General features: G+C 36.1%; 1 long non-coding RNA gene across 1 annotated transcript in view; it reads left to right on the plus strand.

Annotated features, from left to right (window-relative positions):
• The window catches only part of LOC124886731, a 31,989-nt gene extending 13,619 nt beyond the window's left edge, over positions 1-18,370 (plus strand). The window contains exon 2 of the long non-coding RNA XR_007044011.1: positions 17,874-18,370. This is a non-coding gene — a long non-coding RNA (uncharacterized LOC124886731). The remainder of the gene's footprint in view (positions 1-17,873) is intronic.
• Positions 18,371-23,899: the final 5,529 nt, after the last annotated feature.

The following is a 23,899-nucleotide window of genomic DNA, read 5'->3' on the forward strand; positions in this document are numbered from 1 at the left end:
ATACAGTTGATAAAATTCATGCTCATATGCATTCTGTGTGTTTACCTCCATTCCTTAAACCCAAAAAAGGAAGTCACTGACCTCCTAGAAAAGATTACGGGTCTTGGGTATCCAATCAATTAATCCCACAAACCGCAGAAGCTTAAGCGGAAATGAAAGAGGAGGTTGAGGGAAGCCACTAAATTGAGGGCTTCACTTGCTCACTCTTACGCTCGTTGAGTAGACAGCAAGTGGAGTGCATAAGCCCCTTTAGAGATCGGGGTGAATAATACACAAGCTCGTAAGTAAAGTACAAAACGAGCCTTGTCTACCATCAAAGTGATCTCATCTTGCCCTTTCTGGACCTGGCAGCAGACCGGGTGGGGGGGGGGGGGGGGTTGTGGGTGGGGGGGGGGGTTTCCGGGGGGGGGGGGGGGGCTTGAATTTGGACCGGATTTTCACTTGGCTTGGTAATGACATTAAAGTCGCCACTTATACACCAAGGAGCATTATAATGTTATCCTTGAGTTCCAAACTTTCCCAAGATTTTTTTCCCTCGACTGAAGTGTACTTAGCATAAATAGGAATGATAAAGAAAACTTCCCTGGATAAATTCTCTTCCAAAAACATCATAGCTGACCACTTTCATTGGCATGACAAGAGTGGAATCCCAAAAATCTTTGGTAGAACACTTATCTTATTTTTGTTGATGAATGGCTCAGACATAACAACAAATTGAGCTTTCTTGATTTGAATCAAATATTTAAGCCTGTGAATGGCTTTCTTGGTTCTAACTCCTCTAATATTCCAAAAATTGGGTTTGATCATTTGGAAGCTGATTGAGGAGTATCATTTGTCTGCTTAGTTCTTTTGGAATTAGCAGTCCTTTGTTGTTCTCTATGGAAGAAATGGCTTCATGCTTTTCCTCTACTTGTTAGTAACCTCTTTATACAAATTGTCAGCAACCTTACTCTTTTTTTTACAGCATTCTCTTCCTTCTTCTTCTATTTTCTTGCCAGGATTATTCATTTTCGGTTCTTTATCTGACTTTCCAATGGTGGAAGTGGCAGTTTCATTTTTTCCAGGATCTTCCTGTTGAATGAGTTCTTGTTGGCCATCCGTTGTATTAGAACCAGTAGCTTTTTCTCTGGTAAAGCCTTTTGTAGCTTCATTTAACTGACTGTCCCTGCCTCTTCCTCGGATTTTCCTTGCTCAACTGCATTTCCCCTGTTACCAGCTTCTTTGTGGATACATCTCTATTGATCATCTTCCCTTTTTTCATACCAACATTCTCTCCTTCAGAATCTTGTTAGAATCAACATGTTGACATTGATTAATAGAGTGTTCCAGCAACTTATGGGGTCGACAAAATTTAGGAACATTTTCTTATTTATGTTTTTGAGTAAGTCCTTTCAATAGGTCTGCTTCATCCTCCAAGCCCAACCCAAATCGAATTAAGCTTGGGCTTAGTAAGGTCTATTCAACCCGCAGTTTTGCCATGCTCTGTCTAGTTTGTTATCCATGGCCAAATCCATAGATAGCAATGTGCCCAAAGGTCTCGCTATTTGTTTGACATAATTCCAAGTGTGACAATGGAACGACAAACCAGGCAATAAGACCTATACAGGAAAATGGGAGAATCCTCATCCATTTAAGTTGGGAGTCCATTTTTCTAACCACATAACTTGACCTTCAATTTCAATAGATCTTGTAAACCAAACATTAGTGAAATCTTCCTTGTTTAAACAATCTATAGAAACTCTTTTAAAATCATAAACACCAATCTTAACTGTAATCTCGTATAGTGACTTTTCGGCAAATTTCAATCGACTTTTCTCTATTTGAGGTTAGGTTCTGAGAAATTTTGCGATGATAGTGAATCAACACTCTTCGGCCATAACCCCATAGTAATCAAAAGCTTTGAAGATGATATTCGATATGCCTTTATGGCAGAAGTGTCTAGCTTTCTCTTCGGAGGGCAATTTAAGGCACACAGTTGTCGGGATGTTTGCTCCTACGTTATAGAAAGACTTTGATGCAATTCCTTCCTTTACAGTGGTGTTCTCCCTAATAGGCACACTTGCCTCTGTCGGCAAAGAACGACTGGCGTTCCCATACAACTGCACGTGGGTTTTAGACGCCCCCAATGGGCAAGAGTGACCGTTCTTACAATCGGGTGGAGAGGTTTTTTTAAATATCAAATGAAGATCACTTTTCAAATGACACATTCAAGGTGAAAAATATAGTCTTGGTCAGTTAGGAAAGACTGTGGTGATTGCGTCCAGCTAGCACTCTACCTCTTTCTTGGCCATTGATACGAGCTAGTAAGCTATAATAACAGATACTCAAGTCCCCAATCCATGACATTTAGGTTATTTTTCACATTGGCCTTCAGATATTTGCAAAGATGCAAATGGGACTCGTTTTTCATACCATGTCCATTGGAATCGACACGTGATAACATTGTCAAACATCCACAAGATGACAATACATAAAATTAAATACATTACAATATGAAAATGTATTGCTCTTAAGCTATTATAGTTGCTTCACTTTAAACATGTCTTTCTCAATTGTGGGAATATGAAATTGGCCAAGTGGAGTATCAACAATCAAGATCATAACTTCTTTACCCTAGAGGGATTACCATATACGGGCGGATCTAGGAGGGCGGCAGGTAGGGGTGGCAAAATCAAACCCAACCCCCCTAACCGCCCAAGTTTGGGTTAGTTATTGACTTGCCCATCTACCCATTAAAAATGGGGAAAGTTATATGAATATCACTTGAAAGTTATATAAATATCACTTGACTTAAATTTTTACACAAAAAATAGCCTACTTATCATTAATTATCTAAAATAGCCTTTTGGCCAAAGTTGTTACCAACTCTAGCTCTTTGGCCAAATTAATTACAACAAAAATGGCCAGTAGGCCAACTGCCTTTGATTTCATGTTTTTTGTTTTTATTTTTAATTGCGAAAGCCAGACTGCCCAATTGATTTTTTCTGCGAGTCTCATTTGTTGTTAATAGGGAAGGGTCAGTTGGCTTTTCAAGGAGATAGGCACTTTCAAGGAGCTGTTAATGTTTTGTCGAACTTTCAAGGAGATGGGGATTTGCCGGGAGTTGGGGTGATTTGGTTGAGTGAAGGTCGACAATTGTTGATGGTGGGGCTCATTTGGTAGATGACTAGTTGTTTCAGTGATGGCCGGAAATGGGTGTTGCTGTTTTCCCAGCCAGTGTTCGGAGAATTAATCAAGGTGGTTATTCATGGTATTGGTTGTTAATGGTGTTAGAATATGAGTAGGAATAGGAATATTATGTAGAATCCTTGTTGAAAAAGGAGTCTAATGTAGTGTCTATAAATAGGGTGTCAATATAATAATTTAGATACACAATTAGAATATGAGTAGGAATAGGGATATTATGTAGAATCCTTGTTGAAAAAGGAGTCTAATGTAGTGTCTATAAATAGGGTTTCAATATAATAATTTAGATACACAATTCAATAATATTTTCTCCATTATTTCTCGCATGGTATTAGAGCATCGGTGAGAAACATTTGAAAAATTTAGTCAGATTCCGGCTACTGTACAATCGATTGTGTCATCTTCTAATTTGTGAGTGTTGTGCGAAAACCAACACTATCAAGAGGCTCAAAATTTTCAAGCGACAAAACCCCAACCAAAACCACCAAAAACATTAAGTCGCGCCAACGGCAGTGCATTTTCATTTTTTGGGAGACCTTTGTCACGTGCCGGGAGATTTAGATTGAGTTTCATGGTTTTTCTTTATCTATTGTAGTCTCCTAGGTCTTCCGACCAAATTCCGACATATTTTCTAGATTTAAACCTTTGGAGTTAGGGTTTTAGTGACTTTCAGAGTTTTTCGGTGACATCAATATTTTTTTCAGATTTCTAGAATGTCTTGGCTACAAAATTCTGATTTCACAATGTTTTTTGGGTGTGATACTTTTGGCTCCAAAAATACGGGAATTGGAAGTTCAAGCCTTATGATTACTTCCGAACCCTTAATGAGGAGATCACAAAATCAAACGTCCCAGTCCATGAAAAATCGATGAGGGGGAGGTCGTTTTGGAAATCTCGACCCAAGTATAGTTATTGTAATAGGCTTGGACATACTCGTGGAATATGTTATTCTTTGCATGGTTGACCACCTAAAAATGCTCATGTTTCTCAGTCTAACACCACATGTAATCAATGAATATTTATCTGTAAAAGGAATATAATGAGTATCTCCAATATCGAGCAAGTAAGCAGATATCCTTATCAGTAGTCTCAACTGCACAATCTCCTGCCTTTGGATCATGAGTTGTGGACTTTGGCGCTTCTGTTCACATTCTGGTGATAAATCACTTCTATCAAATATCGTTTATTCACAATCTCTTCCAACTGTCACTTTAGTCGATGGTAACCAAACTAAAGCAAAAGGAGTAAGACAAGCTACTCCACTATCCTCTTTCACTTTAAATTTTGTTCTTTATGTCCTTGTCTGTCCTTTTAATCTTGCATCGGTCAGTCGGTTAACTCGTGCCATAAATTATGGCATACTCTTTTATCATGCATGACCGTAGTACGGGACAAACAATTGGTGTAGGATATAAATCACAAGGCCTTTACTACCCTGACTCTCCTAACTCGTCATAGCATGTCTAACTACAGATTCTTTGGACTTAATTCACAAACGTTTAGGACATCCTAGTTTGTCCAAACTACAAAAGATGATGCCTACTTTGTCTAGTCTATCGACATTAGATTGTGAGTTGTGCCAACTTGAGAATCACACTTGAACTACTTTTCAACGTAGTACTAAGAATCGTGCAGAGTCTATCTTTTCCTTAGTTCACTCTAAATATTTGGGTTCTTTGTAGAATCAGTTCTACCTAGTTTAGGACATCCTAGTTTGTCCAAACTACAAAAGATGATGCCTACTTTGTCTAGTCTATCGACATTAGATTGTGAGTTGTGCCAACTTGAGAATCACACTTGAACTACTTTTCAACGTAGTACTAAGAATCGTGCAGAGTCTATCTTTTCCTTAGTTCACTCTAAATATTTGGGTTCTTTGTAGAATCAGTTCTACCTTAGGGTTTCGTTATTTTGTTAGCTTCATTAAATGACTTTTCAAGATGGACATGAATTTTTCTCAATGAAAGATCTCTCTGAATTGTTTACTATATTCAAGAGTTATTATGCTGAAATACAAACTTAATTCGGTGTCTCTGTTCGTACCTTTCGTAGTGATAATGCCTTAGAATATATGCCCTCATAATTTCAGCAATATATGACTCATTAAGGAATTATTCATCAAACTTCTTGTTCGTATACCCCTTAACAGAATGGAGTAGCAAAGAGGAAGAACATGCACCTTATCGAGATTGCTCACACTCTTCTCTTTCATTCCCATGTTCCACAATGTTTTTGGAGTGATGCAGTTAATGCATCTTGCTATTTAATTAATTGGATGCCCTCATCTTTCATTCAAAATCAAATTCCTGATTCAATATTGTTTGCTTAGTCACCTCTCTACTCTTATCCCTTTCGTGTCTTTGGGGTACATGTTTTGTTCATAACTTCACCACAGGAAAAGTTAAATTAATCCCTCATGCTCTCAAATGTGTCTTTCTTGGCTATTCTCGAGTATAAAAGGATGTCGTTGCTACTCACATGGTCTTCCACGATAGCTTATGCCAATTGACGTCATATTCCTTGAGTCTCAATCTTACTTTACATCTTTTTCTGATTCTGATCATCCTAACATGCCCGAGGTCTTACCTATTTCCACTTTTGAGGATCCTGCCGTTACTTCCACATTTTCTTCCATAGTGCCACCAGTCTTACATGCACAGTCTTTTGAGGAATTTACAATGCCTTCTATAACTCTATCTACAGTGCCACCACTCCTGACTTATCATCATCATCCACGCACAACATCAGGATCAGATGATTCTCGCCCTACACCTGACCCTACACCTATTACAGACTTATCTCCTTCGATTGTACTTTGAAAAGGTATACAGTCCACTCGTAATACTAATCCTCATTATACACTTTTAATTTATCATCGTCTATCATCACCACATTATGCCTTTATATCATCTTTGTCCTCTGTCTCTATCCGTAAGTCCACAAAAGAAGCACTTTCTCATCCGCGGTGGCGGCATGCTATGATTGATAAAATGTCTGCTTTACATACGAGTGGTACTTGGAGCTGTTCCTCTCCCTTCAGGTAAATCAATCGTTGGTTGTCGCTGGGTTTATGCTGTGAAAGTTGGTTCGGACGACCAAATTGATCGACTTAAGGCTCGCCGTATTACCAAGGGGTACACTCAGATTTTGGGCTTGATTATAATGATACTTTCTCTAAAATAGCTTCTATTCGTTTTCTCTATCTATAGTTTTGTTCGACACTGACCTCTTTTTCAGTTGGATATTAAGAATGTTTTTCTCTATGGTGACCTTGAGGAGGAAGTTTATATGGAGAAACCACTTGGTTTTGTTGCTAGGAGGAGTCTAGTTTGGTGTGTAGATTGTGTTGGTTACTTTATGGTCGAAAACAATCTCCTCGAGCCTGGTTTGAAAAGTTCAGTACAGTAATTCAGAAGTTTGTTTGAAGCAACACCTTTTTCATCATTTCCAGACTAAAGACCTTGACACACTTAAGTATTTTTTAGGTGTTGAAGTTGCTCAGTCTAGATCAGGTATTATTATTTCACAACGGAAGAATGCCTTAAACTTTCTCAAGGAGACAAGAATGATGGGACGTAAACTTGTTGACATTCATATGGATTCGAATACTAAACTCCTGCCAGGATAGGGGTAGCCACTCAATGATCCCGGAAGATATAGGTATTTACTTGGTAAGTTGAATTATCTCACAGTGACCAGACCTGGCATTTCATATCCTATGAGTGTTGTAATTCACTTTATGGATTCTCCTTGTGATAGTCATTAAGATTCAGGTGTTCTCATTGTGTGATATATTAAGTCGGCACTAGGTAAAGGACTACTATTTAAGGATCGAGGTCATGAGCCATTTGTTAGATATACTGACGCTAATTAGGCAGGATCACCTTGTGATAGACTTTCTACATTAGGATATTGTGTTTTAGTAGGAGGTAATTTGGTGTCATGAAAGAGTAAGAAACAAAGTGTGGTTGCTCTATTTAGCGTAGAAACAGAATATCGAGCAATGACGCTAGCCACTTATGAGCTAGTTTGGATCAAACAGTTGTTGAGAGAGTTAAAATTTGGAAAAATTAGTGAAATGGAACTTGTGTGTCACAACCAAGCGGCTCTTCATGTTGCATAAAATTCGGTATTTCATAAGAGTACAAACACATTGAGATTTATTGTCACTTTGTGAGAAAGAAGATACTTTCCAAAGATATTATTACAAAGTTTGTGAAATTGAGTGATCAGCTTGCAGATATTTTCACCAAGTCTCTCATTGATCTTCGTATTAATTACATTTGTAACAAGCTTGACACATATGACTTGTATGCACTAACTTGAGGGGGAGTGTTAGAATATGAGTAGGAATCGGAATGTTATATAGAACTGAGCACCTTATTACCTTTCGTAGTTCGATGGTCAAGACCCAGATAATTTTTTTTATCCTTAGGAAAGGTAATAGAGTGCTATGTAAAGGCTGTAAAGTTATACCTAGCGAGAATCTTTCGACCCAACATAAGTCGTTGGCGATTGATTGGGTAATCAAAAAGGGTAGAAAGAAGAGGGGTGTGGAGGATCGGCCCACGATTAAGTGGGGTAGCTCGACTTTGGCTAGTGTTTTGAAAATAGGGGAGAAGTTGACGACTACGGGGGCTTGGGAGAGAGAGGGGATGTGGATAGTATGTGGGAGACAACTGCCAGTTGCATTATGGAGACCTTTAGAAAGGTGTTGGGTGTCTCAAAAGGCCGATCTGGCAAGCACCGGGGGACTGGTGGTGGAACTAAGAAGTTAAGAAGAAGGTGGAGACTAAGAAGGTGATATACGTTAAGTTGGTTGAGAGCAAGAATGATGAGAGGTAGACGAATAGGCAGGAGTATAAGTTAGGTAGAAGATAGGCTAAGTTAGCGTTATGACGGCTAAGACAACAACTTTTGAGAGTTTGTATGTGACTTTAAAGGAGAAAGGCGGGGATAAGAAGTTGTCTAGGCTTGCGAAGGCCAGGGAGCGGAAGGCTCGTGACTTTGATCTAGTGAAGTGCATCAAAAGAGAGGATGGTAAAGTGTTGGTTGAGGATGCCCTCTTTAGGAAGAGTTGGCAGTTATATTTTCATAAACTTTTGAACGATGAGGGAGACAAAGGTTTCATGTGGGGGACTTTGAGAACTCATAGAGGTGTCATGATTATAGTTATTGTAGGTGTATCAAGGTTGAGGAGGTCTAGGGGGTTTTTAATAGGATGCGTAGGAGTAGGGCGACTGGGCCAGACGAGATTTCGGTGGATTTTTGGAAGAGCACTGACAGGGCAGGTCTGGAGTGGCTAATAAGGTTGTTTAACATCATTTTTAAGGCAGCAAAGATGCCCGAAGCTTGGAGATGGAGTACAATGATTCCCTTATATAAAAACTAGGGGGATATTCAGAGTTGCAACAACTATAGGAGTATCAAGTTGTTGAGTCATATTATGAAGGTTTGGGAAAGGACGGTAGAGTAGAGGCTTTGGAGGATTGTGACTATTTTCAAGAATCAATTCGATTTCATGTCAGGTCGCTCAACTACTGAGGCCATTCACCTCGTGAGGAGATTTGTGGAGCAGTTTAGGGAGAGGAAAAAGGTCTTGCGTATGGTGTTCATTGATCTTGAGAAGGCGTATGACACAGTCCCATAGAGATTTTGTGGAAGTTAAAGGGATGCTCGTGGCATACACTAGGTCGATTCAGGACATGTACGATGGGGCGAAGACTTTTGTGAGGACAGTAGGAGGAGATTCAGAGCACTTTCCTATTTTGACAAGTTTGCACTAGGGATCGACTCTTTGCCCATTTTTATTTGCTTTGGTGATAGATGTTTTGACACAGTGTATTCAAGGGGAGGTTTCTTGGTGTATACTATTTGTTGATGATGTTCTACTGATTGACGAGACTCGGGAGGAGTTAATGATAAACTGAAGATTTGGAGACAGACCCTTGAGTCTAAAGAATTTAGGTTGAGCAGAACCAAGACAGAGTACCTGGGATGTAAGTTTATTGATTTGTCACACGAGGCTGACGTGGTTGTGAAGCTGGATTCTCAGGCCATTCAGAAGAGTGAAAGTTTCAAGTATTTTGGGTCTATGATTCAGGAAAATGGTGAGATTGATGAGGGTGTCACGCACCGTATTGGTACAGGGTGGTTGAAATAGAGGCTTACTTCGGGAGTCTTGTGTGATAAGAAGGTGCCTCCTAAACTTAAAGGTAAGTTCTACAGAGTGACAGTCGATCGACTATGTTGTATGGAGCAGAGTATTGGCTAGTTAAGAACTCTCACATCCAAAAGTTGACGGGTGGTGGAGATGAGGTTGTTGCGATGGATGTGTAAACTTACTAAGAGGGAGAGGGTTAGAAATGAGATATATTCGGGAGAAGGTGGGAGTGGCTTCGGTAGAGGAAAAGATGCGGGAAGTGAGGTTACGATGGTTCGGGCATATGATGAGGAGGTGCACAGATTCTCCAATACGGAGATATGAGAGACTGACTATAGATGATTTTAGATGGGGTAGAGGTAGGTCGAAGAAATGTTGGAGGGAGGTGATAGGCATAATAAGGAGTGGTTAAAACTTATGAAGGGCATGACTCTTAATAGGAAGGTATGGAGGATGCGAATTAGGGTAGAGTATTAGTGGGTAGGAGTTCGTCCGTAACAGTAGGGAAGAGTGTTTTGTTTGTATCTGTGTCTGGAGTTTCTTGTTCATGGTGTTTCAGTGATATCTATGATTTCGAATGGATAATTTATAGTATTATCTTGTGGTTGTCTTGTTGTCATAATTAGATAACAATGTGTTTATATTATTATGTTTTATGTTTTTTGTTTGTTATACTGTTCTCTGTCCTGAGCCAGGGGTCTATCGAAAACCTTTCTACTTCATCTGAGGTAATGATTTGGACTGCGTACACATTACCCTCCTCAGACCTCACTTTGTGGGATAACACTGGGCATGTTGTTGTTGTAAGTTGCTCGGACTCTTCAAAAATGTCTTCGAGTGTGTGTCAGATCCTTAAAAAATAGTGTATTTTTGAAGGATTCGCCACGGGTGCGACAATATTATTGGAAAGTCCTATCAACTTAGATATAGAATCCTAGTTGAAAAAAGAGTCTAATGTTGTGACATACAATTCAATAATATTTTCTCCATTATTTCTCACAAATGGAGTGAAGGAATATTACTGGCTGATTCAGTTTCAGAAAGAATGAAAAGAAACAAGAGAAGCCATTTAACGGGTGGCACACAAATCCATCGAATAGTAATAATATTGTGTTTTGTAAATTGGTGTATACCATGCCATCTAAAAATTTTGACTTCTAATGAAGGGATATTTATGTTTTCATATATCCTAATGTGACCCGCAGGGAGTATATTGGTGAATTGAATCTTTTTGGCTGATTTTTTGTGTAGTGTTGTTGTTTGTGTGTTTCTCCAATGGATCAGAATTGGAGTGGAGTAGTTTGGTATTAATGGTGTGAAGGAGAAATGGAATTGTTTAGGTGAATTGTGGGGTCTAGAGACAATCAGTGTATGTTGATATGTACCAATACACGTTTATATACCGTTTTTATAATATTGATACATAACTTTTATACAACATTGATAAACGTTTATACACATTTACACAATATGGATACACGTTTGTGCACTATTTGTGCAATATCGATAAATGTTTATACACCATTTATACTATGTCGAACATATTTGTGCATTATTTGTACAATATCGATTATCGTTTATACAATATTGATACACGTTTGTGCATTATTTATACTATATCGATACATTACATACACACTACATAACTTTTTATATTTCATATATACATGTTTATACACCATTTATACAATATTGATACATGATAAAAGGTTGTACGAAAAAGGTTCTTAAAAAAAAAGGAAAAAGTTTTTTTTGATGAAGAAAATTGCAACAAAAAAACAATAAAAATGTTTCTTTTATTAAAATTACTATTGCGAAAGAAAAGGAAAAGGAAAAAAAATGGCCTAATGGTTATTTTTGTTGTAAATAAAAATTTGGCTATTTTTGTTGTAAACTATATATTTTTTTTGTATATAATGAAATTTCTCCTTAAAAAATTGGGTTGATATGTAGCCCAAATTGGTTTTTGAGAAATCTTGTCAATATATTTTTAAATAATTTTTTATTTGTTATTTTATATATTTCCATAATAAAGAAAAAATAATTTTATTAAGTATTAAAAATTTATAAAAGAGTAAATAAAGCAAATAAGCTTGGTAAAAATTGTGCGGGTCGGGTTATAACCGATTACCTGACCTGACCCAAGCAAATTTGGATTGGGTTGGGTCTCGACCCATTTGTTATCTTAAGCCGTTTTACCCTATCCAAATTTGACCCAACCAACCCAATAGCCACCCTAGCAGTGCAGTGGGGGATTCACTTGAACCCCCTCGATAAAAAAATACATTGTATATAAAGTATGCCTATGAAATGAACCAGTGCACATTCTAGGTTAGCTTTTCTATATTTATGTTCATACATTACTTTTTAACCTCATGAACCAAAAACGAAAGATAGCTCAATGATATTGGGCCTTCTTAATGAACCCCAGAGTTTTAGGTTCGAATCCCGTAGGCTACACTCTGGAATTTTCGTTCAGGGGATTCGAAAAAAGTAAGTAAACATGCTAATAGTGTTCGCAAATTAAAGGTCGAATTAGATATGAACGGGTCGGATCATATATAAGCGAGCTTAAATTTAATAATTTTATTAAAAAGTTTACTAAATATATAATACTATCTACTTTGAAGTCAATTTATTGACTAAATTTTTATTATATATTAATTTAGCATTTTAAAGAAACCCATAAACTTGTAATATAAAACTATTTGAAAAAGTTGACAAAGAGTAATTTTAACAGGAAAAATGGGAAAGAAGGTGATGTCAATAATGGCGTAATATTAGTAGATAACACAACTTCACAGGCCTATCCACCCAACGAGATTTGACTCGTAACATTTGGGGGAAATCTGAACCCCCTTAATCGTTGAACTGTGCACTAATGCTGTGTTGAGGGGGTTCAATATGTGATATATACCTAACCTGCAAATTTAATCCACATATACACACAATATGTGTTAAAGTTGCTGCCATGTGACCAGGAGGTCATGGGTTCAAGCCTTGGAAATAGGTTTGGCAGAAATGCAAGGTAAAGCTGCGTACGATACATCCTTGTGGTGGGGCCCTTCCCCGGACACCGCGCATAGCGGTAGCTTTAGTGCACTGAGCTGCCCTTTTTTTTTTTTATACACTATAATTTTTCGAGTGAGGGGTTCGGATGAAACCCCCGAGCTCCATGTGGGTCTGCCATTGGACTACGTACTGCAACTATTTAAAAAAAAAGTGTTGGAATAGGGATTTTTAATCCCGAAAATTAAAAGACTCAATTCCTAGAATCATTTTCTTCACCTTAAGTTAAAACCCTTTCCCTCCTTTCAATTTTCTTGAAATTAAAGTCAGATTTTGCAGCAAAAGTTTTACATAACAAATGAGTCTCCATTTTTTAAAGGCTGTACTAGTTTTGAAGGTCTATGCTATAGTGTTGTTGCCTAATACCGTCACTTTAGCAGCCACCGTTGTTGTTTCCCAGTTGTTTAGTAGAGAGTAGAGAATTGAAACTGTTACTATTTAATTGGAAGTCTGGAACCACAGACAAATTTGGTCAGACTTATGATTAATTTATAAACTATACACTTTTTATATCTTATATAGATTCAAAAGTCAATGAAAAAGTATTTTTCTTAGGTATCAAATTCAAGTTTTGTTGCTCACAGTCAACCTAATTGGGAAGAAACGGCGTAATACATAAATGTGTCCTTCCAATTTTGGGTGTGCACAAGTAGACACTTAAATTTGTATAAAGTTGAACAAGTACATGCATATATCCTATGTGGCATCTTACGTGGCCAATTCAGGTCCTACATGGCGTCCAACATGTATTATGTCACATAGGATGCATGTGTCTATTTGTTCAACTTTATGCAAGTTTAAGTGTCTACTTGTGCACATCCAAATTTTGAGGTCATCGTTGTGAACCGAGGTCAAGTTAAGGGCATGCTTTTGTATTATGCCAGAAGAAAATGTGAATCACTAAGAAGTACCATCGCATTCTTCTAGAATTTGGTTTAAGTTGTTTAATGGCTGTTGATCCGGGTGAAAAAACTCAAATCTTGGAATTTTATCCAAATCATTGTGACATGATTAGTAGAGCTTATCTTCAGAAAAACCTAGCCAACCTCAATGAAAAGAGTTTCCTCAGACGAATATTTCTAGAAATAAGTGTCGTTTTAATGGTAAATGGTTTGATGAATTCCCTTGTTAGAGTATAGTGTAAGTAAAGGTGCAATTTCTTCTTTTGTATTATTATTTATTAAAGGGAAATAACAATCGTGAAGGTGGAGGTGAAGTATTTTCGAGTTTGGGTTTTAGGAGTTGGAACAAAAAGGCTAGTTTGGAAACACATGAGGGTGGGACTACTAGCATCTATAATCAGACAAAAACGAAATGTATCTAATGCGGCAACAACAATCTATTGATGCTTCATTTGAGAAACAATCTAATCAAGATAAGCATGGACATCGAATTTGCTTAATAGCTTCGATTGATATAGTAAAGCTTCTTGCGAATTAAGGATTGATATGTTGGAGTCATTTATCACTTAACAGATTCATTTTATGCTCAAAAGTGTGATGAAATTCGTAGTTTTGTGTTGGAAAATGCTCTTCAAAATGATAAAAAGATTTGTCTAATGATTCAAAAAGAAATTGTGATTGCTTGCAAAACTGAAATAATTAAGGCTATTATAAAAGGGAACTAAATGGAGACTACTTTTCCTTTTTCCTTATTTGTTGATGAATCTTTTGATATTTCACACAAGGAGCAAATGACATTTGTTTATGTTGATGGGAGAAGATTTGTGATAGAGAGATTTCTTGGCATTGTTCATGTCAAAGTACTAGTGTTTTATTTTCTTTCTCAAAATTCCTTGAGTTTATTTTTGTGCATGACAATTCTATAATGGAACAAGCAATATGCAATGTGATATCAATGTCTTAACATGTTGATTCAGAAAGTAAATAGATCGACTTATTCCATTCTTTGTTTTGTTCATCAATTTTAGTTAACTCCTATTGGTGTTTCTAAAAGATGTCTTCAAGTGTGAGAACTTGGTTTCATATATTTTTAATGTGTTAGAAACTTTTTTTGGGTGAGCTTAAAACTGGAAGAGGCTTGCATCAATAACATAATATTTCTAGAGCTTAGGATACTCGTTGGGCATCTCACTTCAAATCTTTTTATTGTCCTATTCTTAAGTTTGATACAATTATAGATATATTTAATAATATTGTTGAAACTGCATATTCTTTGGTTGAAAGATCCAGGGTGACAAGATATATTAAAGCTACTCAAACCTATGAGGTTACATTCATCTTGCATTTGATGAAAGATTTTAGGAATAACAAACAATCTTAGTGCATGCTTACAAAAAAAGAGTAGATATTGCCAATACCATGCTACTTATTGAAGTTGCCAAGAGAAGGTTGCGAGAGTTGAAGGAAGATAAAAATGGGATTTGTTTGTTTTTAAGGCAATGGCGGATCCAGAATTTTCTCTCAGAGGATTCGAAAAATAAAAATATAAACGTGCAAATAAGCCAACAAACCACAATTTCAATGGATGCAATAGTATATAGTCTATATATACAAAATATTAGTTCTGTCACAAACTACTTGGAACAAACAGGAGTAATTTTAGTAATGCAAAACATTAGCCCTTTACAATGTGTCAATCTAGAACTACGGTGCTAAGTAGAGCAAAAAGTTATGCCTTCACAATGTATCAATCTATATCTAGGGTGTTAAGTACAAACTCCAAAAAGATATCACTGCTAATACTTCCCAAGGACATTTACATACCACTCGACAAAGTTTCATTGCTTGAAAAAATAAAACAAAATCATCAGTTGAAACATCACTAAACACATCTTTTTCCATAAAGGAACCATAATAACTTCATTGCCTAAAAAGTTCTTTCAACGGATGCAATGGCAACTGGCAGAAGCAAAGCAAATTTCGCCAAACGAAATTCAAGAGGATAGCATGAATGCAACCTTATACGTTTGAGCAACTCTAATATATTTTGTTGTCTTGGATTTTTCTTCCATAGAATGTGCAGTTTCAACAATATTATCAAGTATATCTATAATTATATTAAACTAAAGAGTAAAACAATTAAAAAATTTGATGTGTGGTCACTAGCTCTAGAAATATCAAGTTTTTGATGCAAGCCTCTACCATTTTTTAAGCTCACCATATCAAAAGCCTCTTGATTTTTTTTTTTTTTTTTTTAGATTCTCGATATTCATCTTAGAAGGGGAGCCTTGGAGTAACTGGTAAAGTTGCTGCTATGTGACTAGGAGGTCACAAGTTTAAGTCTAGAAAATAGCCTGTGGCAGTAATGCAAGGTAAGGCTGCGTACAATACACCCTTGTGGTGGGGCCTTTCCCTGGACCTACGTATAGCGGGAGGTTTAGTGAATCGGGCTGCCCTTTTTTTTATTCTCGATATTCATCCATACATTTATAAGAAGTTCCCAACACATTAAAATGGCGAAATGGTCTAGTGAATCCTTGTACTTGTTTGAGTTGGTATTTTAGATCCTCCTACTCACCTCTTTGCCAACTGAACCCCTAAACTCAATAAAACTCTAATATTTTAAATCTCTCTGGTCATTGACCAAGCTTATGTGGTATTAAGATGGCTGAGTTGGACAAAGCGTGTGACTACACGCGTTTAGGAGCAAGTGAACACCATTTTAATAGTAAAATTATAAAAAAAAATTAAAAAGGAAAAAATAAACTTCTTCCTCCCCCCCACCCCCCACCCCCAACTACACACACCTCCTATGGCACTCTCCTACCCACCCACTCTCCAACTTTTTTTTTCCTTATTCTCCATCCCTATTGTTCATCTTCTTCACCAAACCACCCACTATTCTTTTATTAACTATCCCACTCTCTGTACTTCTTTGTACTCACCACGTCTTCCCTACCCCCGTCCACATCACCCACTCCACTGCTCTTCTTCTTCAGCCCCCACCCCCATCGCACCCAAAAGAAAATAACAATATATCTTCCTTATTTGAAATTTCCTTCCCCTTTATTTGAGATTCATTTTTTTATTTTTCTTTTTGCAAATCACTTTCCCAATTCAAACTTTTCATTTTTTTGGGGTTAAAATTTGAACTTGAATTGAAAATGAGTGATAGTGGATATTGAAAAATTAAAGCACTTCGTGGATAAGCTTGAAGTTTAAGTTTGAAGAGCAATAAATGGATTTTTGTGGATTTATCAAAGATATTCAAACTTTGCATTTTAAAATGACGTAGAATTTAACATAGCATTTAAAAATGACGTGGAAATTAACGTGGAGCGGTTGTATTACACACACCACTGACTAGATGAAAAGAGGGTTTAAAATGTTGAGTTCTATTGAGTTTAGGGGTTCAGTTGGCAAAGGGGTGAGTAAGAGGGTCTAAAATACAAACTCTTATAAGTATAAGGGTCCATTAGACCATTTTGCCCATTAAAATTATCTGAAGCCAAATTTATAAGTTCTCTCACTTGAAGACGTCTTTTAGGAATGCCAACAAGAGTCAATTGAAGTTGATAAGTGTGAGAAATAATAGAGAAAAAAATATGACTATTGATATGTGTATCTATATAATTACATTGAGACCCTATTTATAGACACTACATTACAATTCTTTTTCAAGTGGGGTTTTGTATATTATTCCTGTTCCTACTTATATTCTAATATCCTATTCTTATTTCTACTCATATTCTGATATACTATTTATATTCCTACTCATATTCTAATACTCTTCATGGTGCATATAAATCATATGTACCTAGCTTGTTACAAATGTAATTAATACGAGGACCGATGAGGGACTTGATGTTGCAAGTTGATGACTTTACTTCACAAATTTTATAACAATATCTCTTGAGAATATCTGACAAAGCGACAATCAATCTCTATGTGCTTAGTCTTTTCATAAAATACTAGATGAACACGATATGAAGGGCCGCTTGATTACGACACACAAGTTTCATCTTATCGATTTCTCCAAAGTTTAGTTCTTTTAGCAACTGTTTGATCCAAACTAGCTCACAAGTTGTAAAGTGTAATTAATACGAGGACCGAAACCAAGTGGGACTGGAGTATTGAAACACCTTTAGTGGGATAATATCGCATAGTCTTGGTTCTTTTGTTTTCATTTTTTCGTGAGCTTGAATTTACTTAAAAAGTAGCCTGATTCAGTGAACATGAGTTTTATGGTGAACCAGATATTGATGTTTTAGAATACAATATTTGCTCTAGGAGGAGGAATTCTGTGATCTTTGCTTTTGATTTATATGTTTATACTTTTACTACATACCTCACAGATCATGTTAATGCTTAATTTATGTCTTTGCTTGATTTCAACCGCATAGTGATTTTAGACATGTTCTTTTTCACTTTTTGGTTCCCCGTAAATTCTACCTTTATATACCTCTTTCCATGATTCGTGTATTTGGAATGTCTCCTACAATTAATAAATCAACTCTACTAGAATGTTGAAGTACATACACTTGAGTCAAAAGTGCAGGTTGATGGTAAATGCTCCGTTTGTCATCCGAGAGAGCAAAGAAGGCGCTGGCGAACAGGAATGTAAAATCAAATTCCCAGGGGGAAACAGGTTAAGTCTCTGCCACAGCTAGTCTAAAGAAACCTCTGAGTTCCAAAGTGCTGCAGCAAGCATCAAAGTTCCGTGTAGTAAATCAAAGAACGAGATAGTGATGATTTTGTACTTGGTCCAAAGAGGAGAAAAGGGTAAGAAAGAGCACTCTTTGCTTGTGCTGTCATGTATTGAGTAGAAATTTGGGACATTTGGATTTGGTTGAGTTTAGATGCACCACGCCAGTCATGGAAACTGGCAAAAGGAGGATTCTTGAGTCCATTGTTTTATTCTTGATCCATGGAGATGGTAAATGAATAAAAAATATTAATGCTTCTAGTCTGTTTCATTGAATTGTAGTTGCATACGAACCAATTTAATGTTTTATAGCTGAATTTCTACATCTGATATGACTTGTGTTTAGTTCGTCCTTGTGCCGTTACTTTTCAAGGTTCAAGAAAGAGAATTGTTGGAGTTCATTACAAATTTCTCACAAGTGATTGTTCTCCAACCCAAAAAAGTGAATCAAGAAAGATTTAAAATCATAGTTTCTCTTCTTCCACTTGTTATAATGTAACATAGCATCCATCAGGCCAAATAGCATTTTATGTAGTCTCTTGCCATCTCTGACTGAACCTTTCCGAAAGAATCTGGATGTACAAGTTATTTCCAGAGTAATTGAGTACCTGAAGATTAATTCAGATGGTCTGCTTTGTGGATTCAGTGAATTCACAGATGAGCAAGACTAAGGCCGTTCCATATTAATGTGGTGCAGACATGTGACTTGTAGTTCTTACATATATTTATTATTCAATGACCTGAATAGTTATTGCTGCATTCAGAAAGGAGAATATGTAACCCCATCAGGACTCTGTTATATGATAGAATAGCATGTGTGTCAGTGTGGGCACTAGCTACTAGAAGGGGAGCTTTGACTATGATGCAAATGAGAACCTATACCATAAGATTCATCAACATGAGCACACATGATTTGCATGTGAATAGGGCAGATGAATCAACGGATCTACCTTGAAAGCAATGTCATAGGAGATTTGTAAGATGCCCCTTCTTAAACCAAAATAAGAAAAAAGGGGAAGGAAAAAAAGGTAGTGTGCTGCATGAAGCATTTTGCGTTCACGCACGGTTCAGGAAAGGATAGCAAGAAAGGATAGCAATTCCAACGACCGCGGGTTCCGGAAAGGGTAGTAATTTCAATGATATGTGGAATGCTTTGTTTACCAAGCTTCCCTTAGAATTTCCTAAAGAAAGATCTTTCTGAATTAGAAACATGGTTCCTTCTTTCCTATGGATGAATTTTAAGTTTGATCTTGAAAATGTCACTTATTCATGTGATGGCATGACCCATATCACTTATGTACCTAATGAAAATGACCCATATCACTTACGTACCAAGAAAAAAAAAAATATTATTACTTATTCCTGGTCTTTAACATTTGGACATTTGAACATGCGGATTCTCCAATGAAGATGGTGCAGGGGCAACCTGCTGTGACTTTAGTGTTTTATTGCTAGCATTGAAATTTTGTTAGTGCATTTATTCAGGAGACAAGAACAATAACTCCATTGCAAGTGCAAGGCAAGCATTGAATGTGTAGGAGGCTAAAAACAATATATACCACCAATTTCGCTCATGCTTTGATAAACTTGGGAATATTCTATCACTTCTTGACATTTCAAGTACTAAAATGTATTAATTTCAACTATCCGCATCCTGTTGTTTTGCAAATTAAATAAAGCTAAAAACAATGAAGTTCACTGTTGATGGTGGCAAGTTACTTTTGCTGTCATCAGAAGGAAGAAAGGTAGAGTGTCAATTGTTGACAAAGTGATAGCCAGTGATTCATTGTTAACGTGACAACATATTCTCATTGTCTCAAAGTCAAGGTAATTTTTTAAATATATATATATGTGTGTGTGTATGTCAATTGTAATGTCCTTGATTATTGTTGACCACTACTTAGACTGGACAAATTTAAAAGCATTTATTGTTGGATTATTATCGGGTAAAACATCAATATCTATAATGGTTCGGTTGATGGAGATGTTGCAGACATAAGATGATACAAGTCAAAGTTTTAGGGTATTATTTACTGCTCCTTTTATGTGAGTGGTCCTTTTCTGCTCCACACCTCTTGTAAGAATTTTTTATGGCTTCTTATCCTACTAATAACATCATATCATGCTAGCGAGGCTTAGACTTGAGTTTCTCCAATGACCTTAATCTCATAAATACTTCCTGTCCTTGATAGATATTAATGAATGCTGGTACTATGAAGTCTGTTCCCTCCTCCTGCTTTAGATATGGCTATTCAACCGAGACCATTGGATGTCTGGTCTAATCTTCCATCGCCATCGCCATAGCTGTTGTGATATTATTGCAAGAAATGGGACTTGAGTCCCACGTTAAATGAGGAATTGATGTGGGGCTTGTATAGCCTTGGACTCTCTTGCTTCAATAGCTAGCATTTAGGGTGTGATTGTGATGTTCATCATTGACTTCAGAGCAACTCATCGCCCACCATGTCCAACCGTGCATGGATGGTGATTTTGATATGACAGTGTCGATCGGGGCTAGCAATGGGCGTCGAGGACGATGAATGCAAAGTGTGATGGTTTATTCCGATTTATTACAAGAAATAGAATTTGAGTCACACATTGAATAAATGGATACTAACAAGGGACTTATATAGCATTGGACTAATTCATCTTAAAATAATTAAACGATTTTTATTCAAGTAATAGCGACGACATTCATGAGGACTACACAGAAAGGGAAATAAAAGTGGACAAATAAAAATGAACGAAGAAAGTAAGTAACACTTTGATTTGACTAATATATTATAAAAAAATTAAATAGAGGATAGAGTAAATGTAAGTTGTATAGAACTCCTTGTTCATTTTAAAATAATTAAACAATTTTTATTCAAGTAATAGTGATAACGTTCATTAGGACTACACAGAAAGGGAAATAACAAGCATTTTCTTTGACACGAGTGACTATTATAGGTGTTTTCAATTGGCGCCATCTAAAATGCAGCTAAGAATCTATTTTGTCTTTTACTCAGTTTACTGTACTAAAGAGAAATTCTCACTTTTACTTATCAACATTCGTATATTAAGAAAAAAAAAAAAACTTTTTTCCTGTTTTATCTTTAAGATTAACTTTTATATTTTAAGCCCAGTGAAACCATTCACCAATTAATGTGAGTATTATAATAAAATATATACTTTTTTTATTCTCTAACAGTTGGGCAGTATATTCTAAACAAGTGAAGTGAATAGAACGATGGAGTAGAGTAGCATGGAGTCATTTTTTGCGTTCCCAATATCAAGGTGCATAGAATCGGTGGTCCATATTTTTGTCATTGTTCACTTATTTGCTAAATTTCGGCCGACCTCCTTGTCAGTCCAACTATATATTAAAATTTAGTCCACTGAAGTCTCTCAAGTTGACATTATAACACCTTTTATGATGTATTCACAACATGGAAAATAAGGGGTATGCACACAACATTAGGTTTACCCCCATTTCGAGTTTTGATTCCTTCGATCTTCATGAAGCAAAAAGATGATCATTACCTGGCGTTGTTGACGTAAAAATTTATTGAGCATGTGATAAATTCATATTATTCAGTTTAAATATGAGTTAGTTTCGTTATCATTATATAAAGTATCAATTCTATCAATCATTTCATTTCAAAAGTAAGAAACGCTCAATTACTAAGGATGTTGGCTATATAGTATTTCAAACACGCTTTTTGATTTACTTGTGAATGACAAATTCTAATCTTTTGCTTATTGTAATCACTCTTACCATTTCTTTGGAATATGTTAGCTAGTTAGGTAAAATTTTACATATGCTACTATCCGATCAATCTTTGAAGGAAGAAGATTTCACGACTCTCGAGTTTGGAACCAATAAGTTTGACACAAATAAACAAACAATAGAAATTGGAAGGCGCCTGCCCTGGGTTTGATTCTAGATTTGAATATTCTATGGACTGATTCGAATTACAAATTTTTGTCTTAAATTTGTAATCTTTAATCATCATATTTATTTAAAAATAAAATAAAATTGTCTTGTAAGATTTAGACAACAATATCTAAAGTAAGATTTGGATTCACGAGTAATGAACCTCAAAAAAAATAAAGAAGATTTCGACTTTATTTTAGTCAATATATTTAAACACGAAACATAACTGAAAATTCAGAATTTGAGAAAGGGAAAGAAAGGGCAACTTAAATATTAAAAAGTCAAAGGTTTAGTTTGTTAAATTATCTCTTTCCTGTTGTAAGACTGAGACAGAACAACCCATTGCCTTATTGGGGAAAACATCCCAAGTCGGCCGCTGCCGTCAAAATAATTACTTAAATGTTAGCACCAGTAATGTCTAAAAATGAAGATTAGTTACCATTAGTGGGAACTAGGTTTCTAAAAATGGATATAGGAGGTTTAATTTACACTATCCTTATTGTCCAAATGTACCTACAACAGAATTTTCAAGAGAAAAAAGATTGAAGATTAACTATATTAAAGTCTGGGTATGAAATGCCAAATTCATAGATATGATATAGTATTACTTAAGTTTACATGCTCTGGAAATTCCAATCATACATCATTAACATATTTAAACCATTTTGGATGTGGTGACTTTTAATAGGATGAGTATCTTAACGAAATAATGACAAGAGATGTCAAAACTTTTACAAAGAGGGTGTGAAAACACTACAATGGAAGAAATATGTCGAGTAAGATCTATTGAAATCTATAATAAATGTGAACTAACGTTAACTTGATTGTTATAATTTATAAACGGACATAACAAATATTGCTGGTTGACAGGAAATTATATCAGCCAACAATATTCTTGAATGGGAAAACCCCTGCCGCTTGTAATAAGCAAAACTTCATGGTCAAAAGGTTTGCCCCATGTATAAACATTGTTAAATTGGAAGTTTTGGCATGGGGCAAGTCCGCAAGTGAGGTTAAAAGTTCAAGTTCACCCACCTAAGGTTACTCTTATAAAATGATCCATTAGTTGATATGACTTGTGCCACTCTTTTTTGTTAATTCGATTGCCTGAATCAATTCATATATTAGTATGGACAGTAGTGTAAGCACCATTAAAGCTCTAAAATAAAGTTTGTTATGAATAAGACTTACTAAGTCAAGAATTGGTTTTATATATATATATATATAGTCAGGTCGGCTCTATCTCTTTGACCCTTATTAAGCAAGTACCATATTCAACTGTCAATTGTATAAAGAGCAATGAGAGGAAGAGTATTGCCCTATCCAACCTTGATATGAAACAGTTCTGATCAGTGTTCTTCGATTTACATTAACTTACAAAATCAATATATTGCCAAACTAATTGTACTAGTTAACAAGCCCTACACAAACTATAGATCTAACAATTCAAAACCTAACGTTGTCCTTTTGTCAGGTGGCCATGTCTAAATGTCAATCAAAATAATTAAAGGTCCCCAAGTATAAAAATTATTCAAAGATAAAATACAATTAAAAAATATGTGGCCATAAGTGTGTTTATAAAAGAATGAAAGATTTCCAAGATACAATATGTAATACTAATTTTCTACGCGTTTAAATGTCAAATTTCTTGTTACAATCAACAGCTCATTTTCCTGCATTGTTTGTATGATTTGCAACTTATTCTAAGTACTGCACTAAGACTATTCCAACACTTAACATGAAACATGAGAATATTGTGGAGGCCATATTACTGATTTACCTCATTAATTATATTACTCTCATGGTCAAATGCATCCACTCTTCTAAATACTTGCCTCTGACAACAAGGATTTATTAATTTGATGGGGGCCTAGGATATGGGGGTGGGGGTCTAGCAGGTTGGTACCAAAACAAATGATTGACAAGCTATTTAGTGGCGGAGACGTGCACATGTTACA

This window comes from Capsicum annuum, chromosome 8 (assembly GCF_002878395.1).
Source record: "Capsicum annuum cultivar UCD-10X-F1 chromosome 8, UCD10Xv1.1, whole genome shotgun sequence".
Lineage (NCBI taxonomy): Eukaryota > Viridiplantae > Streptophyta > Magnoliopsida > Solanales > Solanaceae > Capsicum > Capsicum annuum.